This window comes from Peromyscus californicus, unplaced genomic scaffold (genome assembly GCF_007827085.1).
Source record: "Peromyscus californicus insignis strain IS unplaced genomic scaffold, ASM782708v3 Scaffold_11__1_contigs__length_118956290, whole genome shotgun sequence".
Taxonomy (NCBI): domain Eukaryota; kingdom Metazoa; phylum Chordata; class Mammalia; order Rodentia; family Cricetidae; genus Peromyscus; species Peromyscus californicus.
Window position 1 is genome coordinate 41218492 of NW_026294402.1, and position 15217 is coordinate 41233708.

At 44.7% G+C, this 15217-nt stretch overlaps 1 long non-coding RNA gene across 4 annotated transcripts in view; it reads left to right on the forward strand.

Annotated features, from left to right (window-relative positions):
* Window positions 1-15217, forward strand: part of LOC128123177 (uncharacterized) — a 286853-nt gene that overhangs the window by 139797 nt on the left and 131839 nt on the right. Inside the window, exon 4 of one of the 4 annotated variants that reach the window (XR_008222588.1) lies at window positions 13148-13585. The exons of the other annotated variants lie outside the window; for them this stretch is intronic. This is a non-coding gene — a long non-coding RNA (uncharacterized LOC128123177). The remainder of the gene's footprint in view (window positions 1-13147; window positions 13586-15217) is intronic. 4 annotated transcript variants of the gene reach the window in all.

Here is a 15217-nt window from a genome sequence, read left to right on the forward strand (position 1 = left end):
GATTTTTCTGTGTAACCCTGGTTGGCCTGAAATTTGCTATAAATGTATATATAGCAAATTCCATATATATGAAATATATCACGCACACACACGATCATTAACTCTATTGTTTGTCATATTCTTAGCATTGTTAAGAGTCTTCTTAGTAGATTAATCCTAATATCACTACATAATGCTCTTTTCTTTATCCAATAATATTTTTTTGTTCTGAAGTGTAACATTTGTGGTATAATTTTGCTCATATATAATTTTTCATCCTCTCGCTTTCAACTGCTTTGTATTATTAAAGTGAGTTGCTTGAAGGCAGCATGTAGTTAAGTCATGTGCTTAAATCCTCTTTTTAATTTGTAGTTTTGTATCATTTATAATTAATGTGATTATCGCTATATCAAGGATTAATCTATTGTTTGATTTATGCCTGCTGTCTAATCTTGTTTTTTGTAGATGTTTGTGTATGATGTTTTGTGTGCCATGACACACATGTGGAGGTCAGAAGACAACTCTGTGGAGTCTGTTCTCTCCTTCCACATTTATGTGGATTCCAGGGACTGAACTCAGGTTGTCAGGCTTGTGAGCCAAGGGCCAAGTGTCTTTACTCATGAGCCATCTCACCAGCCCCCAATCTTATTTTTTTCCACTGTGTTTGTTTTCCTAATTTCAGTCGGAATTTAAAAGAAACCTACTTTGATCTATTAATGTTTTGAGTGTACTAGTTTTTCTAACTTTTCTAGTAAATGCTGTACATATCATACTTTGTGTACACAGCATGTCACATTCCACTAAGACCACATCTTACCAATTTCCTCAACATAGAGATTACCTCCATCTACATCTCTTTATCTTCTTTGATTTGTAAAGTATGTTTCTTAAAGACATCTCCCACATGCTTTTAGAAAAACAGCAGGCAAGGGTACCATTGCTGCTTCAGTTGTTACACAGAACTCAGAGCACTGAACAGAAAGGACACCATCAGCATTTGCCTGGAACCTGCTTCCTGTCTTCTTCCTGGAGTTCCAAATTCTCTTCCTTCGATCACTCCTCTTCTAGTGTAAGACTCCGTTAGCCATTCTTTTAGGTTAGATATCTGGCAATGTATTTTCATTCAGAGACCATCTATTTCTTTCTTATCTGTGATGGACTGTTTTGTCAGATATGGAATCTCAGGCAACAGATTTTTAGGGTTCGGCACTTGGAAAATACTGTGTGACTTCCTATGGGTCTCCATGGCTTCTGCTGAGAATTTTACTGTAATTGGAGCTATTTCTCAATCATAAATAAGACATTGTTATTGTTCTTTTCTGTCTGCAACCTTCAGTTCAGTCACTACACGTGATGGTGTAGGTGTGATTGGCTTTATCTTGTTTGGGATTTTGTAGCAGTTCCAGTGTGTAGCTTTATGTTCCTGGACAAGTTTGCAAAGTTTTCAGTCATTATTCCTTGGAGTGTTTATTCTTGCTCTCCTTCACTATTTCTTGAAGTCTTGTTATATGAAAATGAGATATTTTGTCATATTTTCACAGGTCTCTGTGGTTCTGCTCCTTTTCTGTGATCTATAGTTTTGATTTTTCTTAATGATTCAAATTTGTCCTACCTTCTGAGCTGAAACTTTGTTACTGATTATGTTAAAATTTCTAATAAATTATTTTATCTTACATGCATGGATGTTTTGTCTCCATTTATGTCCATGCAACATATGTGTGCCAGGTGTCTGCAGAGGCCAGAAGAGGGCACTGTCTACCCTGGAACTGGAGTTATAGACAGTTGTAAATCACACCGTTGGTGCTGGGAATTGAACCCTGGTCCTTTGGAAGAGCAGCCCATGCTCTTTACTACTCTGCCATCTCTCTAGCTCCTGTGCTAAGATCTTACAACACCTTTACTTGTCATTGTTTACTTCTAAGAAATGTTATAGCAGTAATGCTAACAATAGAACATTTTCATTTCTCTCTCACATTTTTATTTTAGAAGACAGGGACTCAGGGAGTCCAGGATGACTTTGAACTTACTGTGTGGCTGAAGATGATCTTGAACTCCAAATTCCTGTTTCTACCTCTCAAGTGCTGGGATCACAGGCAAGTGCCACCACACTGGGTGTGGTTGGTGCTGAGGACTAAACCCAGGACTTTGTGTACACTAAGCCAGCTCTCCCCCAGCTGAGCCTCATCCTAGCCTCTCCTTGTTCTTTCTGTGCTATTATTTTCATATGTTACCTTGTCTATCTGTCCTTCACTGCATTTAGTCATCTACTTAATAAAGATATTTCAGTGGTTAAGATCACATGGTTATCTATACAACTATCATTTCTATATATTTTTTTCATTTCTTTACACAGATTCATTCCTCTGGTGTCTGGAAGATATCCTTCCCACCTGATAGAAGTCCTTCAGTATTTCTTAGAGAGTGTGGACTTGCTAATAGTTAACTACCTCGGCTTTTAAGATGTCTGAACATCTTTGCACTGTCTTTGTTCTTAAGTTATTTTCACTGGGTACAAAATTCTCCTTGACTATTTTTTCTTTAAGTATTTGACTTTATGATACTCCAGTGAAAGTCCCCAGTGAAATACCCCAATTAAAAACACCTCAGGGAAAGCATCTTCAGGAGAAAGGGTTTATTTTGGCCTACCGTTCACGGGCCAGGCACCACAGTGAGAACGTCATGGTGGCAGCGGGTCCCATTGCCTCCAGTCAGAAGGCACAAAGACGAGTGCTGCTCAGCTCATTCTTCCTTTTGATTCAGTCAAGGACAGCAGCCTAGGGAACGGGGCCACCCGTGGTAAGAGTGGTCCTTCCCACCTTACAGCCTAATCTAGCTAACCCCACAGGGTGCTTGGAAACTTGTCTCCTTGGTGATTCTGGATCCTGTCAAGCAACCATCAAAGTCAACCATCACACCTTTGTTCTAAGCAGATTTTTACTGCCATCCTTGTCTTTATTCCTTTGTGTATTATCTATCTTTCTTAGGTGCTATTGGGATTTTTCTTTTTATCTTTTTAATTTCCTGTTTTAAATAGTTTAATGTTGGTATGCCTTATGGCTCATGTCATGATTCTTATGCTTGGGGTTCGCAGAGCTTCTTAGATATGCCAACTTATCATTTGTATCAAACAGATAAGTTCTGGCCGCTATTCAAATACATTTTCTACCTCTACTCCCTTGTAGACTTTAATTACCTGTATATTAAGGTGTTTAAGGGCACCTTATACCTTACTTATAATGTGTTCATTTTAAATGTTCTCTTTTCTTTGATTCATTTTGCTTTCTTTCTTTCTTTTCTGTTTTCAGATTCACTGATCTTTTCTTCTGCCACGTTTAATCTGCCATTAGTCTTACCTTGTATAGCTGTCATTTCACATCATATAGTTTTCATCTCTAGAATTTCAAATTATTTTTTTTTGTGTCCTCTACATCTTGGTTTGTTTTTCAGCACATAAAATACAGTCACAACAACTGGATTGATATCATATGTGGATTCTGATACCTCTATCAGTTCTGAATTGATTTCAATTGGTAAGATTTATCTCCCATTAGATTACCCTTTTCTACTTTTAATATTTGGGACTTTTCTAGTGGATGCCAGAATTGTGAGTTTTTCTTATTGAGTATAGGATATTGTTTAATCCATTCCATGTTATTTCACCAACAAATAACAAATAACAAACCACAGTGCATAGTTATTGCTATACATGAAATGATCAGCATTCCCCTGCTGTACTGACGGAGAGTAATGGATACCTAAGATGATGTGCATGGGCCTGGTTTAGATCAGGAAAGTTCTTTCTGGAAAGACGGCATTTAGTCTGAGTCCTGAAGACTGAATGGAGTCAGCTATAGTAAGCTCCCTTCTCTTTGGTCAGGCAGAAGCTCCAAACCCCAACTCCTGCCCAAAACAGTGGGATGAGAAAGACAGGATGCCAGAGGCTAACAGAAAAAGAGGGAGCTTGCTTTGGGAGAGGGTCTGTGAAGGTTAGCATCGGGGAAGGATTTTCTGGCTGGGAGCTGGGTGAGAAATACCTTGTTAGTCCAGCACATCAGCAGGGACATGGAAGATAGTTCAGGGAGCTGTCACTGCCACCCTTGGCTTGCAGGGAGGAGTGAGGCTTGGTGAGGGAGTGACTTGTCTCTAGCTGTTCAGATACATTTGGGCCACAGGGACTGTAACTTTGGGTTTTGATCTCAGCTTGGCACTGTCCTTGCCAACTAAGATTAAATTCAGATTGTTGAGTTGAGGTTCTGGAGCCAACCACCTGGTCAATGTCCTAAATGTCATTGAGTGTAACTACCTTTGGAAGCAGATCTAAACTCAGCTGGACTTCTTTCAGCCCAGCATAAAGAATGTGGAACTGTAGTGGGTGTAGGGTAAAAGGGCCAGGGAACGAAACACACCCTGGGCCTGAAACCAGATCCAAACGGTTTAAAAGGGTCAGTGAAAGAAACGCACTTTGGCCCTGAAACCAGAGTCAAAGAAATACATGCTGCCCTGACTAACTCAGCACAAAAACAAACCAATCCCTGAGCGTGAAATCCAGCCAATCCCTGAGTTTAGACAAGCTCAGGGATTGAAATCTGACCAATTCCCACCCTGAAAATCTTCACCCTGGAAAAACTCCACCCCTAAGAAGCCCTATCTATATAAGCCCTGTCCCTGTTCCGTCGGGAGCTGCCTTTTTCCACCCTGGCGGAAGCAGCCACCCCTCTGGATCCTCCTTTCCAATAAATCTCTTGAATGGGGTTTGGATGAAGACCTTCTTTCACCAGAGTGGAATGGAGCAGAGAAATAACAGAAGTAACCACTTTCTCAGGAGCCAGAGCAGATCAGAGCTGAGCAGAATTGTAACATTGTCGCTGGGGAAACCTTCCCATGCCGGGGCAGAGTTGTTACACTGGGGAAACCTTTCCCTGGAGCAGAACTGTTAAGCGGCTGCTCTTACAGTGACTTTGTGGTAATCTTTGGCTCTGACTGCCAGGATACCTTTCCATCTACACTGCAATGCTTACCGTGGGGCCATCTCACACGTGTGATATTGGAAGAGAGACAGGCCACTAACACCACTGCACCAAGGAAGAGTATGGCTACAGACTTCCTGTAGTCAATATTTGTCCTGTAACTTCAGGCCAGTCAGGAAGTGGATCATTGGGGTAAGAGCTGGCTTAGAACTTCATGGTTTCCTTGGCATTTGTGTCTGCCCACATGGACCCAGTGGCCTGGGAGCTATCCAGAGAACGCAGTGTCACCTGTATGAAAGAAACATCTGTATCCGTCGACACAGGAGGCCCAGTGGATTGAAAGGGGAATGGGATGGTAAACACAGAGTGTATGAATCTATCTGCTGCCCTTTTGACCACAGGAGCCTTGTATGCTATAGGTGAATTCGCTAGTTCAGCCACTGGCTTTGGTACTCAGGATGTGTCTGACACATTCAGTTACCTTACTTGATGTCTATAGACTGGCCACACACGAGGCAACAGCACTTGGGGGCAGCCTGGTGACATAGGGAAATATGGGCGCGGGCCCACTGTGACCACTGCTGTTCTTGTAGCATCCATGAGCCAGTGAGTGAAGAAAGGGATCGGGAACTCATAACCATACACAAGCTAGCACAGAGACCGAGAGAGCAAGGGGGAGGAGGGACCCCGAGGAAACAAAGCTATGCCAGGTTGATGATCTACTTGGTGAGAGAATACATACAGGAAAAATGATGGAGTCACGGCAGGAGATAGGAATGAAGCCACACAGAGATTTTCAGGGGAAGCAGAGAAAGATCTGGTGTAGGAGGCTGGAAGTACCTAGAGTTAAGGAGGGCTTCACTGGGGAGGGACATGTCTATGAGAAAAGAAGTCAGTGACAGGCTTCACTGAGGGGTGGTTGCAAGGCACATTCTGGAAGGAAATGCCCTGGGCAAGCAGGTCATGGCTGGGAGTGGGGTGTTCGTGTGTCGTGTCAGGCTACTGTGTGAGAAAGGAAGGGTCTGCAGGAGGAGGGGTCTGCAGGAGGAGGAGTCCGCAGGAGGAGGGATCCGTAGGAGGAGGGGCCCGCAGGAGGAGGGGCCCGCCGCAGGAAGAGAGGTCCCACAGGGCAAAGGGCGGAGAGGAAGTGCGACAGTTTGTATCTGAAACATTCTCTAAGACTTGTCTATTCACTGTTTGGTTCTCAGCCACAGTGGTTTGTGGAGGAATCTTCAGGAGGTGGGGCCTAGTGAGCGTGTTTTGGGGTGATTTAGAGTGTACCCTGGAAGGGATTGATGGGACCTCTTCTCCCCCGTGATTGGCTCCCTGAAGTGAACGGCTCTTCTTTGCCTTATACTCGCACTGTCTTGTGTCCTGATCTTTAGCCCACAGCAGTGGGATGTAAGTTCAAATTAGCCCTTTGTCTTTATAGCTTGATTGTTTCTGATGTTTGTTACGGTTGCAGAAGAAAACTAACCCAGGGAATAACTGGCTTCCCTGAAACCCGGAGCCAATCCCAGGCCCAGCCCAAGCCCTGATCATGCTACCCGGGTCTCAGGTACAAATGACACCACTCCTGGCTAGGCACTGTCCTCCGGAAACACTTTTTTTCTTTCCTTGGGCTTTTTTCTTTGTAGCTTCTTTCGCAGAGGCTGGGCCCTCCGCCCTTCCCCCAGCCTTGTCTTCTGCTCTCTCACCTACCCACAATCCACTGCTCCATTGTGTGGGTCTGTAGCTGCCCTCTAGAAGATGGTGAGACTTCCTGTTAGGGATCCACTGTCGCCTCACCTTTCACCCCGACCCCAGCCTGTCCCTGTTCCCTTTCTTTGTCGTTCCGAATAATCCTACTTCTTTGACACCTAATTCAAATGACCACTTCTTCCAGGAAGCCAACCCTGGCTTCCTCAGTATGAAGCAGCCTCTACTTCCCTTTTGTTCCTGTGGGATTTGCAGCCCACATATCTTTTCACACTTAACATATCTCTCTTGGGTTTTATTGTACAGCTGTGGGGTGGGGGAAGGAATTTGCTGAACTAGTGAGATCTGGCTGCAGGGCCTGTTGGACCTTCAACATGTCATTTAATCCTTTTGTGCTATAATCTTCGTTTTCATAAAAGAGTTGCAGAGGGTTAATGTAGTTGAATTCTATTGTGAGGATTAGAGCAACCTGGTATGTGAAAAAGGGATAATAAACAGAGCTCATCAGGTGCTCACCAAACACATGCGGTTTCCACAACGGCCTCTCTGGCATGGGATTCCAGACACTATGAAGGGTCAACTACCATCTTCTGATGCCCGAGGGACTCAGGCTGACCTCGTTTAGTATCCAGGCCTGTGTGGCCTTGCACTAGCCAGTGCCCTGAGCCTGTTTCCCCCCCGACCCACGACAGGTGTGCGCTCTGACCTCACTGGGAACTGTTACTTTGTGGTTCAGGGCCACTGATTATTATTGAGCTTCTCGGTGCTCTCAGTCCCTGAGACTCAGTTCCATCTTTCCAAGACTCTTAAGCAGGTCCTCAAGGACACCCCCACCCCCCGGGATTTGTTCCCCTTTTCTTGGTCACAAAGAGCCCTACTTTTCTAATGAGCTGTTAAGGAACTGCCAATTATGCATATAAATGAAGAGGCTGGAAACCATTATGAGTCCAGAAACTAGCTGAAGGGAGCAGCCTCCCCTCAGGCTCCTGGGGTTGCCTTGTCATCCCCGGGAAAGCTGGTATGGCAGAAACCAAGCACAACCAGTAGCGGCTCTTCCTTCCTTCCTCTCACGTGGCTCTGTCTGCTCTGAAGTTTGTCCTTCACTGTGCTGAATAGTTTTATGTCACCTTGACTCAGGCTGGTGTCATCTGAGCAGAGGGAACCTCAACTGAGAAAATGCCTCCATAGATCCTATTGTAGGCAAACCTGTAGGGCATTTTCTTAGTTGACGATTGATGGGGGAGAGTGCAGCCTACTGTGGCTGGTGCCACCCCTGGGCTGGTGGTCCTGGGTTCTATAAGAGAGCAGGATGAGCAAGCCATGGGAAGCAAGCCAGTATGTAGCACCTCTCCATGGCTTCTGCATCAGCTCCTGCTTCCAAGTTCCTGCCGTGTTTGAATTCCTGTCCTGACTTCATTTGATGATGAACAGTGATATGGAAGTGTAAACCGAATAAACTCTTTCCTCCCCAACTTGTTTTTTGGTCATGGTGTTTTGTCGTAGCAGCAGAACATTAACTAAGATACTCATGTCAGGTAAAAGTGTTTAATATGTAACTTTATGAAACATCTGAGCTATTTCAGACACAAAATACATTTGCAGCTACTGAACATGTATGATAGCACATTTTTTTAGAAAATTCTTCTTGTTAACTTTTATTTGACTATGTATATGTCTCCCATGGAAATCTAGGGCAAAATTTGCTCAATAAACTTTTAGTTAATTTAACTAAGAAGAAAGAAGAGGGGGAGGAGGAGGAAGACAAAGAAGAGGAGAACAGGAGACCACTGGATTGGGCCCAACAGGGACAGGAGGCAGGAGGCAGGTGGCTGTCCTGGGGCAGTTTATCTTCCTGACCAAACTTTCACCACATTTTCTCCTTTGTTAAAAGCCCCACCTTTTCCAGTTCCTAGGGACCACTTTTTTTTTTTTTTTTTTTTAATTCTAACGTACACAAAAATGTTTCTGTAAAATATTTGACCAAGATGCCATTAGGAGTACAGGTTTGTATGTCAGGCCACTTAGAGGCCAACGCTGTCTCTCTTGTTTGGTACAGCAATGTAACGTTGTCACACTGCTATGTCCTCGTTTGCACAGGCAGATGATGGTGAGGACAGGAAACGCCTTCTCCTAGGATCGAAGTAGAGAGTCCTGCAACAAAGACAGATTAACAAGAGAAAAACCTACCAATTTGTTTAGTAGATGCTTCATAGACATGGAGTCTTCAGAAATGAAGACCCAAAGATATAAAGAAACTTATTTGCATGCTAAGTTTGGCGGGGAAGTGCTGAAGTATGATTGGACAGGGGGAGTGTCCTAATGACACACCTCTTACCCTTAGGAGAGGGCCAGGAGGTGAGGTGTTTATCCTTCTACAGTCCTTTGACAGAGCACTATACATTCTAAAAAGAGAGAGGTCCCCCTTAAGATGTTGCTGAATAATTCTTCTTAGGGTTCTAGAAATTAGATGGCCTTTATAAAACCCTCCGAAACTTTCAGTTCCATCGACTGAAACAGAGCAGGTACATCAGCATGAGGCTTAACTTACCTAGAAGTTGAAGAAGCTCTAAAGGAACACGTTCCCTTCAGGACTAAGAAGTTCATTGTAATATTCCAGAGCAGAATCAACAGAACAGTAAAAAGAGATTTATATCCTAATGATGAAGACACCCTCACATCATAGGGCCTTCCTGCCTGGGTTCCCCTTTCCTACTCGGCAAAAGCTCTTTGCATAGATCTATGAACAGAGAGTCCCTCTATTGTCCCATGATTGCTGAACCTTGAATGAGCTGATTCCTTTCCATGAGGTCTCGTCTCAGGAGTAGTGAGTGGCCTCTGAGTGGTGGGAAGCCCAGATCTAACAGTGTTAAACTTAGCCAGCCCTGCCAGAGGCTTTCTGCATCTCTTTGTCTTAGCAGATGAAGACTCTTCCCGTTAATATTTGGTGGACATGAAGGTTTATGGCCTACTTGGAGGTCAGATAATTTTCTAGGTTTTATCTGTCCCTCAGTGGAGAAAGATGGGGGTGGGTGGGAAGTCAGGGGAAAATTCTTGCTGTTGTTTTCATGGACACTTAAGGCAGCATGTTCTGAACCCTGCCACAGACAATCATAGCACTGCTTGGAGAGGGATCTGGAAAGCTGAAAATGTACAACGTATGTAAACTCCAATAATGGTATCCAAACTCCAATAAGCCCTTAATCAATAATGATGGCTCTCTAAGATAAAGTAGGACCTCACGGTGGGCAAATATGCTCCTTTACCAAAGCTCATGAAGAATCTGTGAGGAAAGAGAGGCCTATCGTTCCCATTTGGCCAACAAAGAAACTGAGGCAAAGAGAAATTAGCTTGAGGTCACGAGCAGAGATGGGAGTCTCACTTTCATTATCTCAGTCTGGCACTCCTGTCCTTTCCATTAGCTGTGCTGACTGCTAAGCCTTATTGTGTTCCTTCTCCCAAGGGATTTGCATTTTAATGGTGGCCAGAGGTTCTATGTTAATGCACAAAACTATGAATATCTAATTGTAGAATCTTAAAATACCACCTCAGGGGTGGGGGTAAGTGGGCAGGGTCAGGTATTGAGTAGGGAAAGGTGGGGTTGTTTTTTTTTTAGTAGCAAGGAGAGAAAGAAAAAAAATGTACTGCTTTTGAAATCATGTTACACAAGCAGAAAGTCTTTCTTCTAGTCTGGTTTGGAAGGAAGAAATCTCATCCAGGAAAAGGGGAGGCAGGCACAGTGAGGTTAAAAGGCTCTGTTGGCTTTTAGGAAGAGAAGCGTTACTACTGGGTCTTTGGGATTTGGAAAGGATTTGGATGGTTGAGGCCCTGGGAAAGGCTCTGAAGACAATTCTCAGCTGGAACTGAGGGAGACACTTCAAGGATGATGCTGTTGCTGATGCCTCTAATCAAATGCAAGGAATGGGTCCAATTACAAAGGAGAACTTAATCAACTCTCCCATCCTGAAGCACTAACTAGGCTAGCACTGGCCTTAGTCGAGCTAGACTTGGAGGCTCACATGATGTCACCAAGTCCCACTTCATCTCCATCTCAACTCTCCTCAGGCTTCCTCTTAAGGCTACTCAAAATACCACCAAGCAGAGCCAGTATATGCCCTCCTTATAACCATTGCTACTGGAAACTTAGAGGTCTCCCTCATTGGGGAACTTTGAATCTCCTATCAGAGTAATGGACTCAGAAGAAAGCTCAAGTATAGGCAGGAAATCCATATGCCTCAGCAACTTCCTGGGAGAGGGAGATGCAAAAGAAAAAGAGAAATTCATGCCTTGTGGGTTAGGCACAGAGGTTAGGCAAACAGCCATATGGCAAAAAGGAGGTAACCTCAGAGAAAGAGCCAAAGTCCAATGTACCAAAGAAAACATAGACTCTGGAGGCCACCCAAAAGAGACAGAAAAGATGAAGAAGGGGAAAAGAAAAGTTACACGTTTCTGAGCAAGGACTCAGAAAGACAGACAGTACCTACAGCCTTGTGTAGTTCCATAGCAACTGTACAAAGAGCAGGGACTTGAGAAGCAAAAGTGCATCATCTTCTGAGGGGAATAATTATTCCTCCCATCTCTTTAGCACAGTCTTACACAGGTGAATACATCTTCCTGAGGAGTCATTTTTTGCCAGGTGATTGACAGGTTCAACTAGATTCTCTCTTACATTTTTTGTAGCTTGGAATGTTAGGTTTACCCAGTCCAGAGGTAGATTCCATTCTCTTGACCAGAAGGAAATAGCTTTCTCTTCGTGGGCCTCTACCAATGCTACCATAGCACTGTTAGTCCTGGTGAGTATCCCTGCTCATATCACCAGTGCTGGATCAGGAGGCCAGAAGCTAGTTTTGGAAAATAGGGGAAGAAATTAATTCAAAACAGGGAGTTAAACTTATACAGCCAAAAAGGGATGAGGCAGCAAATTCCAGGAAGGCAGAAGCTGGTCTCCAGGAAATCTAGAATGTGGGAACCTCAGAGATCTGCCACCCAGGGTCTCAAGTGCCTGGAGCATCCAGGGGAGCAGATTTAGAGGAAGTCCAGATGCCTGCAAAGCTGCATGTGGCTGTGTCTATGTTCCTACCTCTGGGTCTGCTACCTCTTGTTGGTAGACTCTTTAAAAAGCACAGGCTAGACCAGAGTCCGAGGAAGACAAGCTCCTAGCTTTCTGCCTGTGTGTCAACAAAGGACTGAGAAGGATGGAACAATGTCACTGATCAACAAAGCCCCTCTCTCATTTTTTTTTTCTCCAGAGTTGCTTCTGTTGACTCTCTGGATTGGGTGACTCTATGTGGACAAAGTCTTGGATTGAGGTGCGACATGCTTCCAGGAGGGGGAGTGTTCAATGAAGTCACAAGGCATCCTGAAATAACAGAGTGGGGCAATGTATGGACTGGGGGTTGGGAGGTATGAATCGTGAATGGCAATTGTTACTTAAGTATGAAGAAAATGGAGCCAGAAAAGCTTACATTATAGTTTCTGTCTGGATAGATAACTAAAAGATGAACTTTAGAACCAAATGATCACTGGTTTAAATACCTATATGTTTTGAACTAACATCTTAAACTTCTTGGAGCTTCACTTCACCCTGAGAACAGCAATTTGATATGAAGTGTAGTTAAGGATTGAGTAATGAAAGCCTACCTGTTATCTGGTGCAGAACGTGCACACACAATGTCAGTATATTCCCCTCCCCCTTTCCACTTAGTGACTGGTTCAATAAACAGCAACTGGAAACTGGCTGGCTGTTAGTATTCTTAAGGGGAGTCCACCAGAGATGACCGCTCAGACACAGCTCACAGACAATTGAAAGTCTTTATTCTAGCTGCTGGGACTACACTCAGGTATTGGGGACCCCACCGTCACCCTGAGTGTCCAGCGCATGGGGGTTTTGAAGGCAAAAACTGTGTCCTGGTATCTCCTTCAGCAGCTGCAAGGGGTGCTTTGCAGAAGCAAACAGTTTAGCAGAAGCTACAATAAGCAGTTAGCTGGAGGGGGTTCTGTACAAGCAGGCAGCTTTACAGAGGCAAAGGTAAGTTAGTTAGAGCATTTTAACCTCGGGTTCCTAGTATAGACTTGGGCAATATTCCGTGGGATTTTCCATCAAAGCGATCAAATTGTAGTAGTGGGCTCAGCAAGAATAAAGCTGGAGGAAACTCTTCAGTGTCTTACCCTGTCACAGTATCAAAGATGAATATGATAACTTCTTGATCTTTATAAGCTCAGAGTCCAGGGAGCAAGGCAGTCATAAATAGAGTCACCCTCAGAATTCATGGCTCTATTCGTTACTTTCATATTACTAAGGTCAAAATATCCCCCGAAGAATCATTTGAATGAGGAAGAACATGGTTCTTGGTATGAGAGGGATCAGAGACATCAGTCCATTATGGCTGAAGGGTGTGGAAGAACAGAGTGGTTCACATGGTGATGGAAAGAGAAAGAGAAGGGGGGTGAGCATAGAGGCTGCTGCTCAGCTAAATCTGTCCCTTTCCCCCTCTTACTCCATCCAGATCCCCATATCATGGTGCCGTCAACACTCATGGGGAGTCCTTCCCCTCAGCTAATTCTCCTGAAGGTGCTTCTCCATCTGTTAGGTGACTCTAAATCTGGTCAACTTGACCATGAAGACTAGCCATCACCCCAGAGGACTAGTTACAGGACCATTCGTGAATGCTGAATCCAGTCAACTTGACCGTGAAGATTCGCCATCATCATGGAGGAGGTTGCAGGACCATTCCCAGATGCTGAATCCATGGAAATCAACTCCCTTGAATTAGACCTTCATGTCACCATGACACAATATGTGATAGAAACCACACAAGGAAGGAAACACTTATGTCGCTCTTGGTGTCAGAACTTTCAATGCATCGTGGCAGGAAGGATGCAGCAGACAGGAAGTAGAAAGGAGTAGTAACAGGAAGGAGCTGTGACCCACTTCCTCCAACTAGGTAGGCCCCGCCTCCAGCCATTTTATCACCTTCCAAAATAGAGCTACCCTTTGGGTACTAAGATTCAACACAAGCCTGTAGAGGGCATTTCATATTCAAGCCATCCTTTTTCTAAAATGGTATAGCAGGCATGCATAACCGACATATATCCTCTTGAATGGTTTGATCTCTAAATTATTTATGGTACCTAATATAATTAAATAGTATGTAGATGGCTGGGTGTTGTATTATTTAGGGACTCGTGCAAGAAAAAAAAAGTCTGTGCTGTTCAACACAGATGCACTTTTTCAGATATTTCTCATCTGCAGCTGGTTGAAATGTGTATGGAAATCCACAGATACAAGGGCTGACTGCCCCCCCAAAGCATGTGAAGTGCTATGAAGCATTATATAACATAAATGCAATGAATAGTATTGAATACTATTTCATTACATATTTAATATCAGCAGTGCATGCAATTAGGGCATCTTTGGCAAGCTAGCTTCAAGTTCCTATCATTCTCTACAGCCCTCCTTGTCCCCATGGTGAGTCACAGCTGCCCACTACACAACTCAGTTTAGTGCTGGCCTTTCATTGCCTTCTCCATACCACACGGATTGTGGATCTGCTATAAGACATGAAGGGATGGGAATTCCTGCTAGCTTGAAAATCGGCCCCAGCGTAACCAAACACGTGTGTTGATCTCCCAGGCTCCTGTTCTCTGCTTGTCTCTCTCTCGGGTGGGACTGTGCCTTTCTTTGGTGGCTGGTAGGCTATGGAGTGACAGGGTTGTTAGCCTTGGTTCTTCACTGCAAGAAACTTTCCACAACCTGTGAGGAACATGTTCTGAGTGCCTCTGCAGTTCAGCCCACAAGGGGTTAAATGCCTGAGGAAAAGGTTCCTGCCTAGTCCATCTCTTCACTGCACAATGGCAAAGCACTTTCTCTGCAGTGACCTTTGATCTAATTGCACATTTGCCATCATTCAATTGGGCCCACCATTCTCTGCCCAGTAGGGAAATGACAGGAGACTGAAGGGCCTTGAAAGTTCAGTCCTTAGCTTTGTGGCTTTTTGCCTCAAATGCCACCCAGGCCCCTGCAGGAGGAGCACGCTGTGGTGGCTCCAACATCCAAATACTCTAATACCAAGAGTGCCAGGGGGTTAGGGCTGTGGCAAGGAGGAGGGGGGGACAGAAGACAGCGGGGGACCCCTGAGGACCAGGTTCCAATGTCCAGCTGCCATAGAGGTGGCATTGAGAAGGCCATTAGCATCCAAACTGTGACTGGGTGGAAGCAGATACTGGGCTACCTTCTCCAAAGGCCTCCCGCAGGGTCCCAGAGGGAAGCTGGGGCAGGCCCAATAAGAGGAAGTAGTGTGGGGCGAAGGACAGAAGGTGCTGGTTGCCAAGCTCCAGTCTGAAGGGACCAGGGCACATGAAAGGAAGGTCTCCACATGGTCCACGCAGGCTGAGCTCAGAGACAGACCTGAGAACATACAATCACCAGTGCTCGCCTTCACCTGGGGCTCCAAGGAGGCCCTTGGACCCCTGCTGAGGGCACTGGGTTACCTTGAAGTGTGGCCTTCCCACCTCTGCTCTACTCTCAGCCCTCCCTGCTGTCATAGAGTCTTCCAGAAATATAAGGGGAGCCCCTA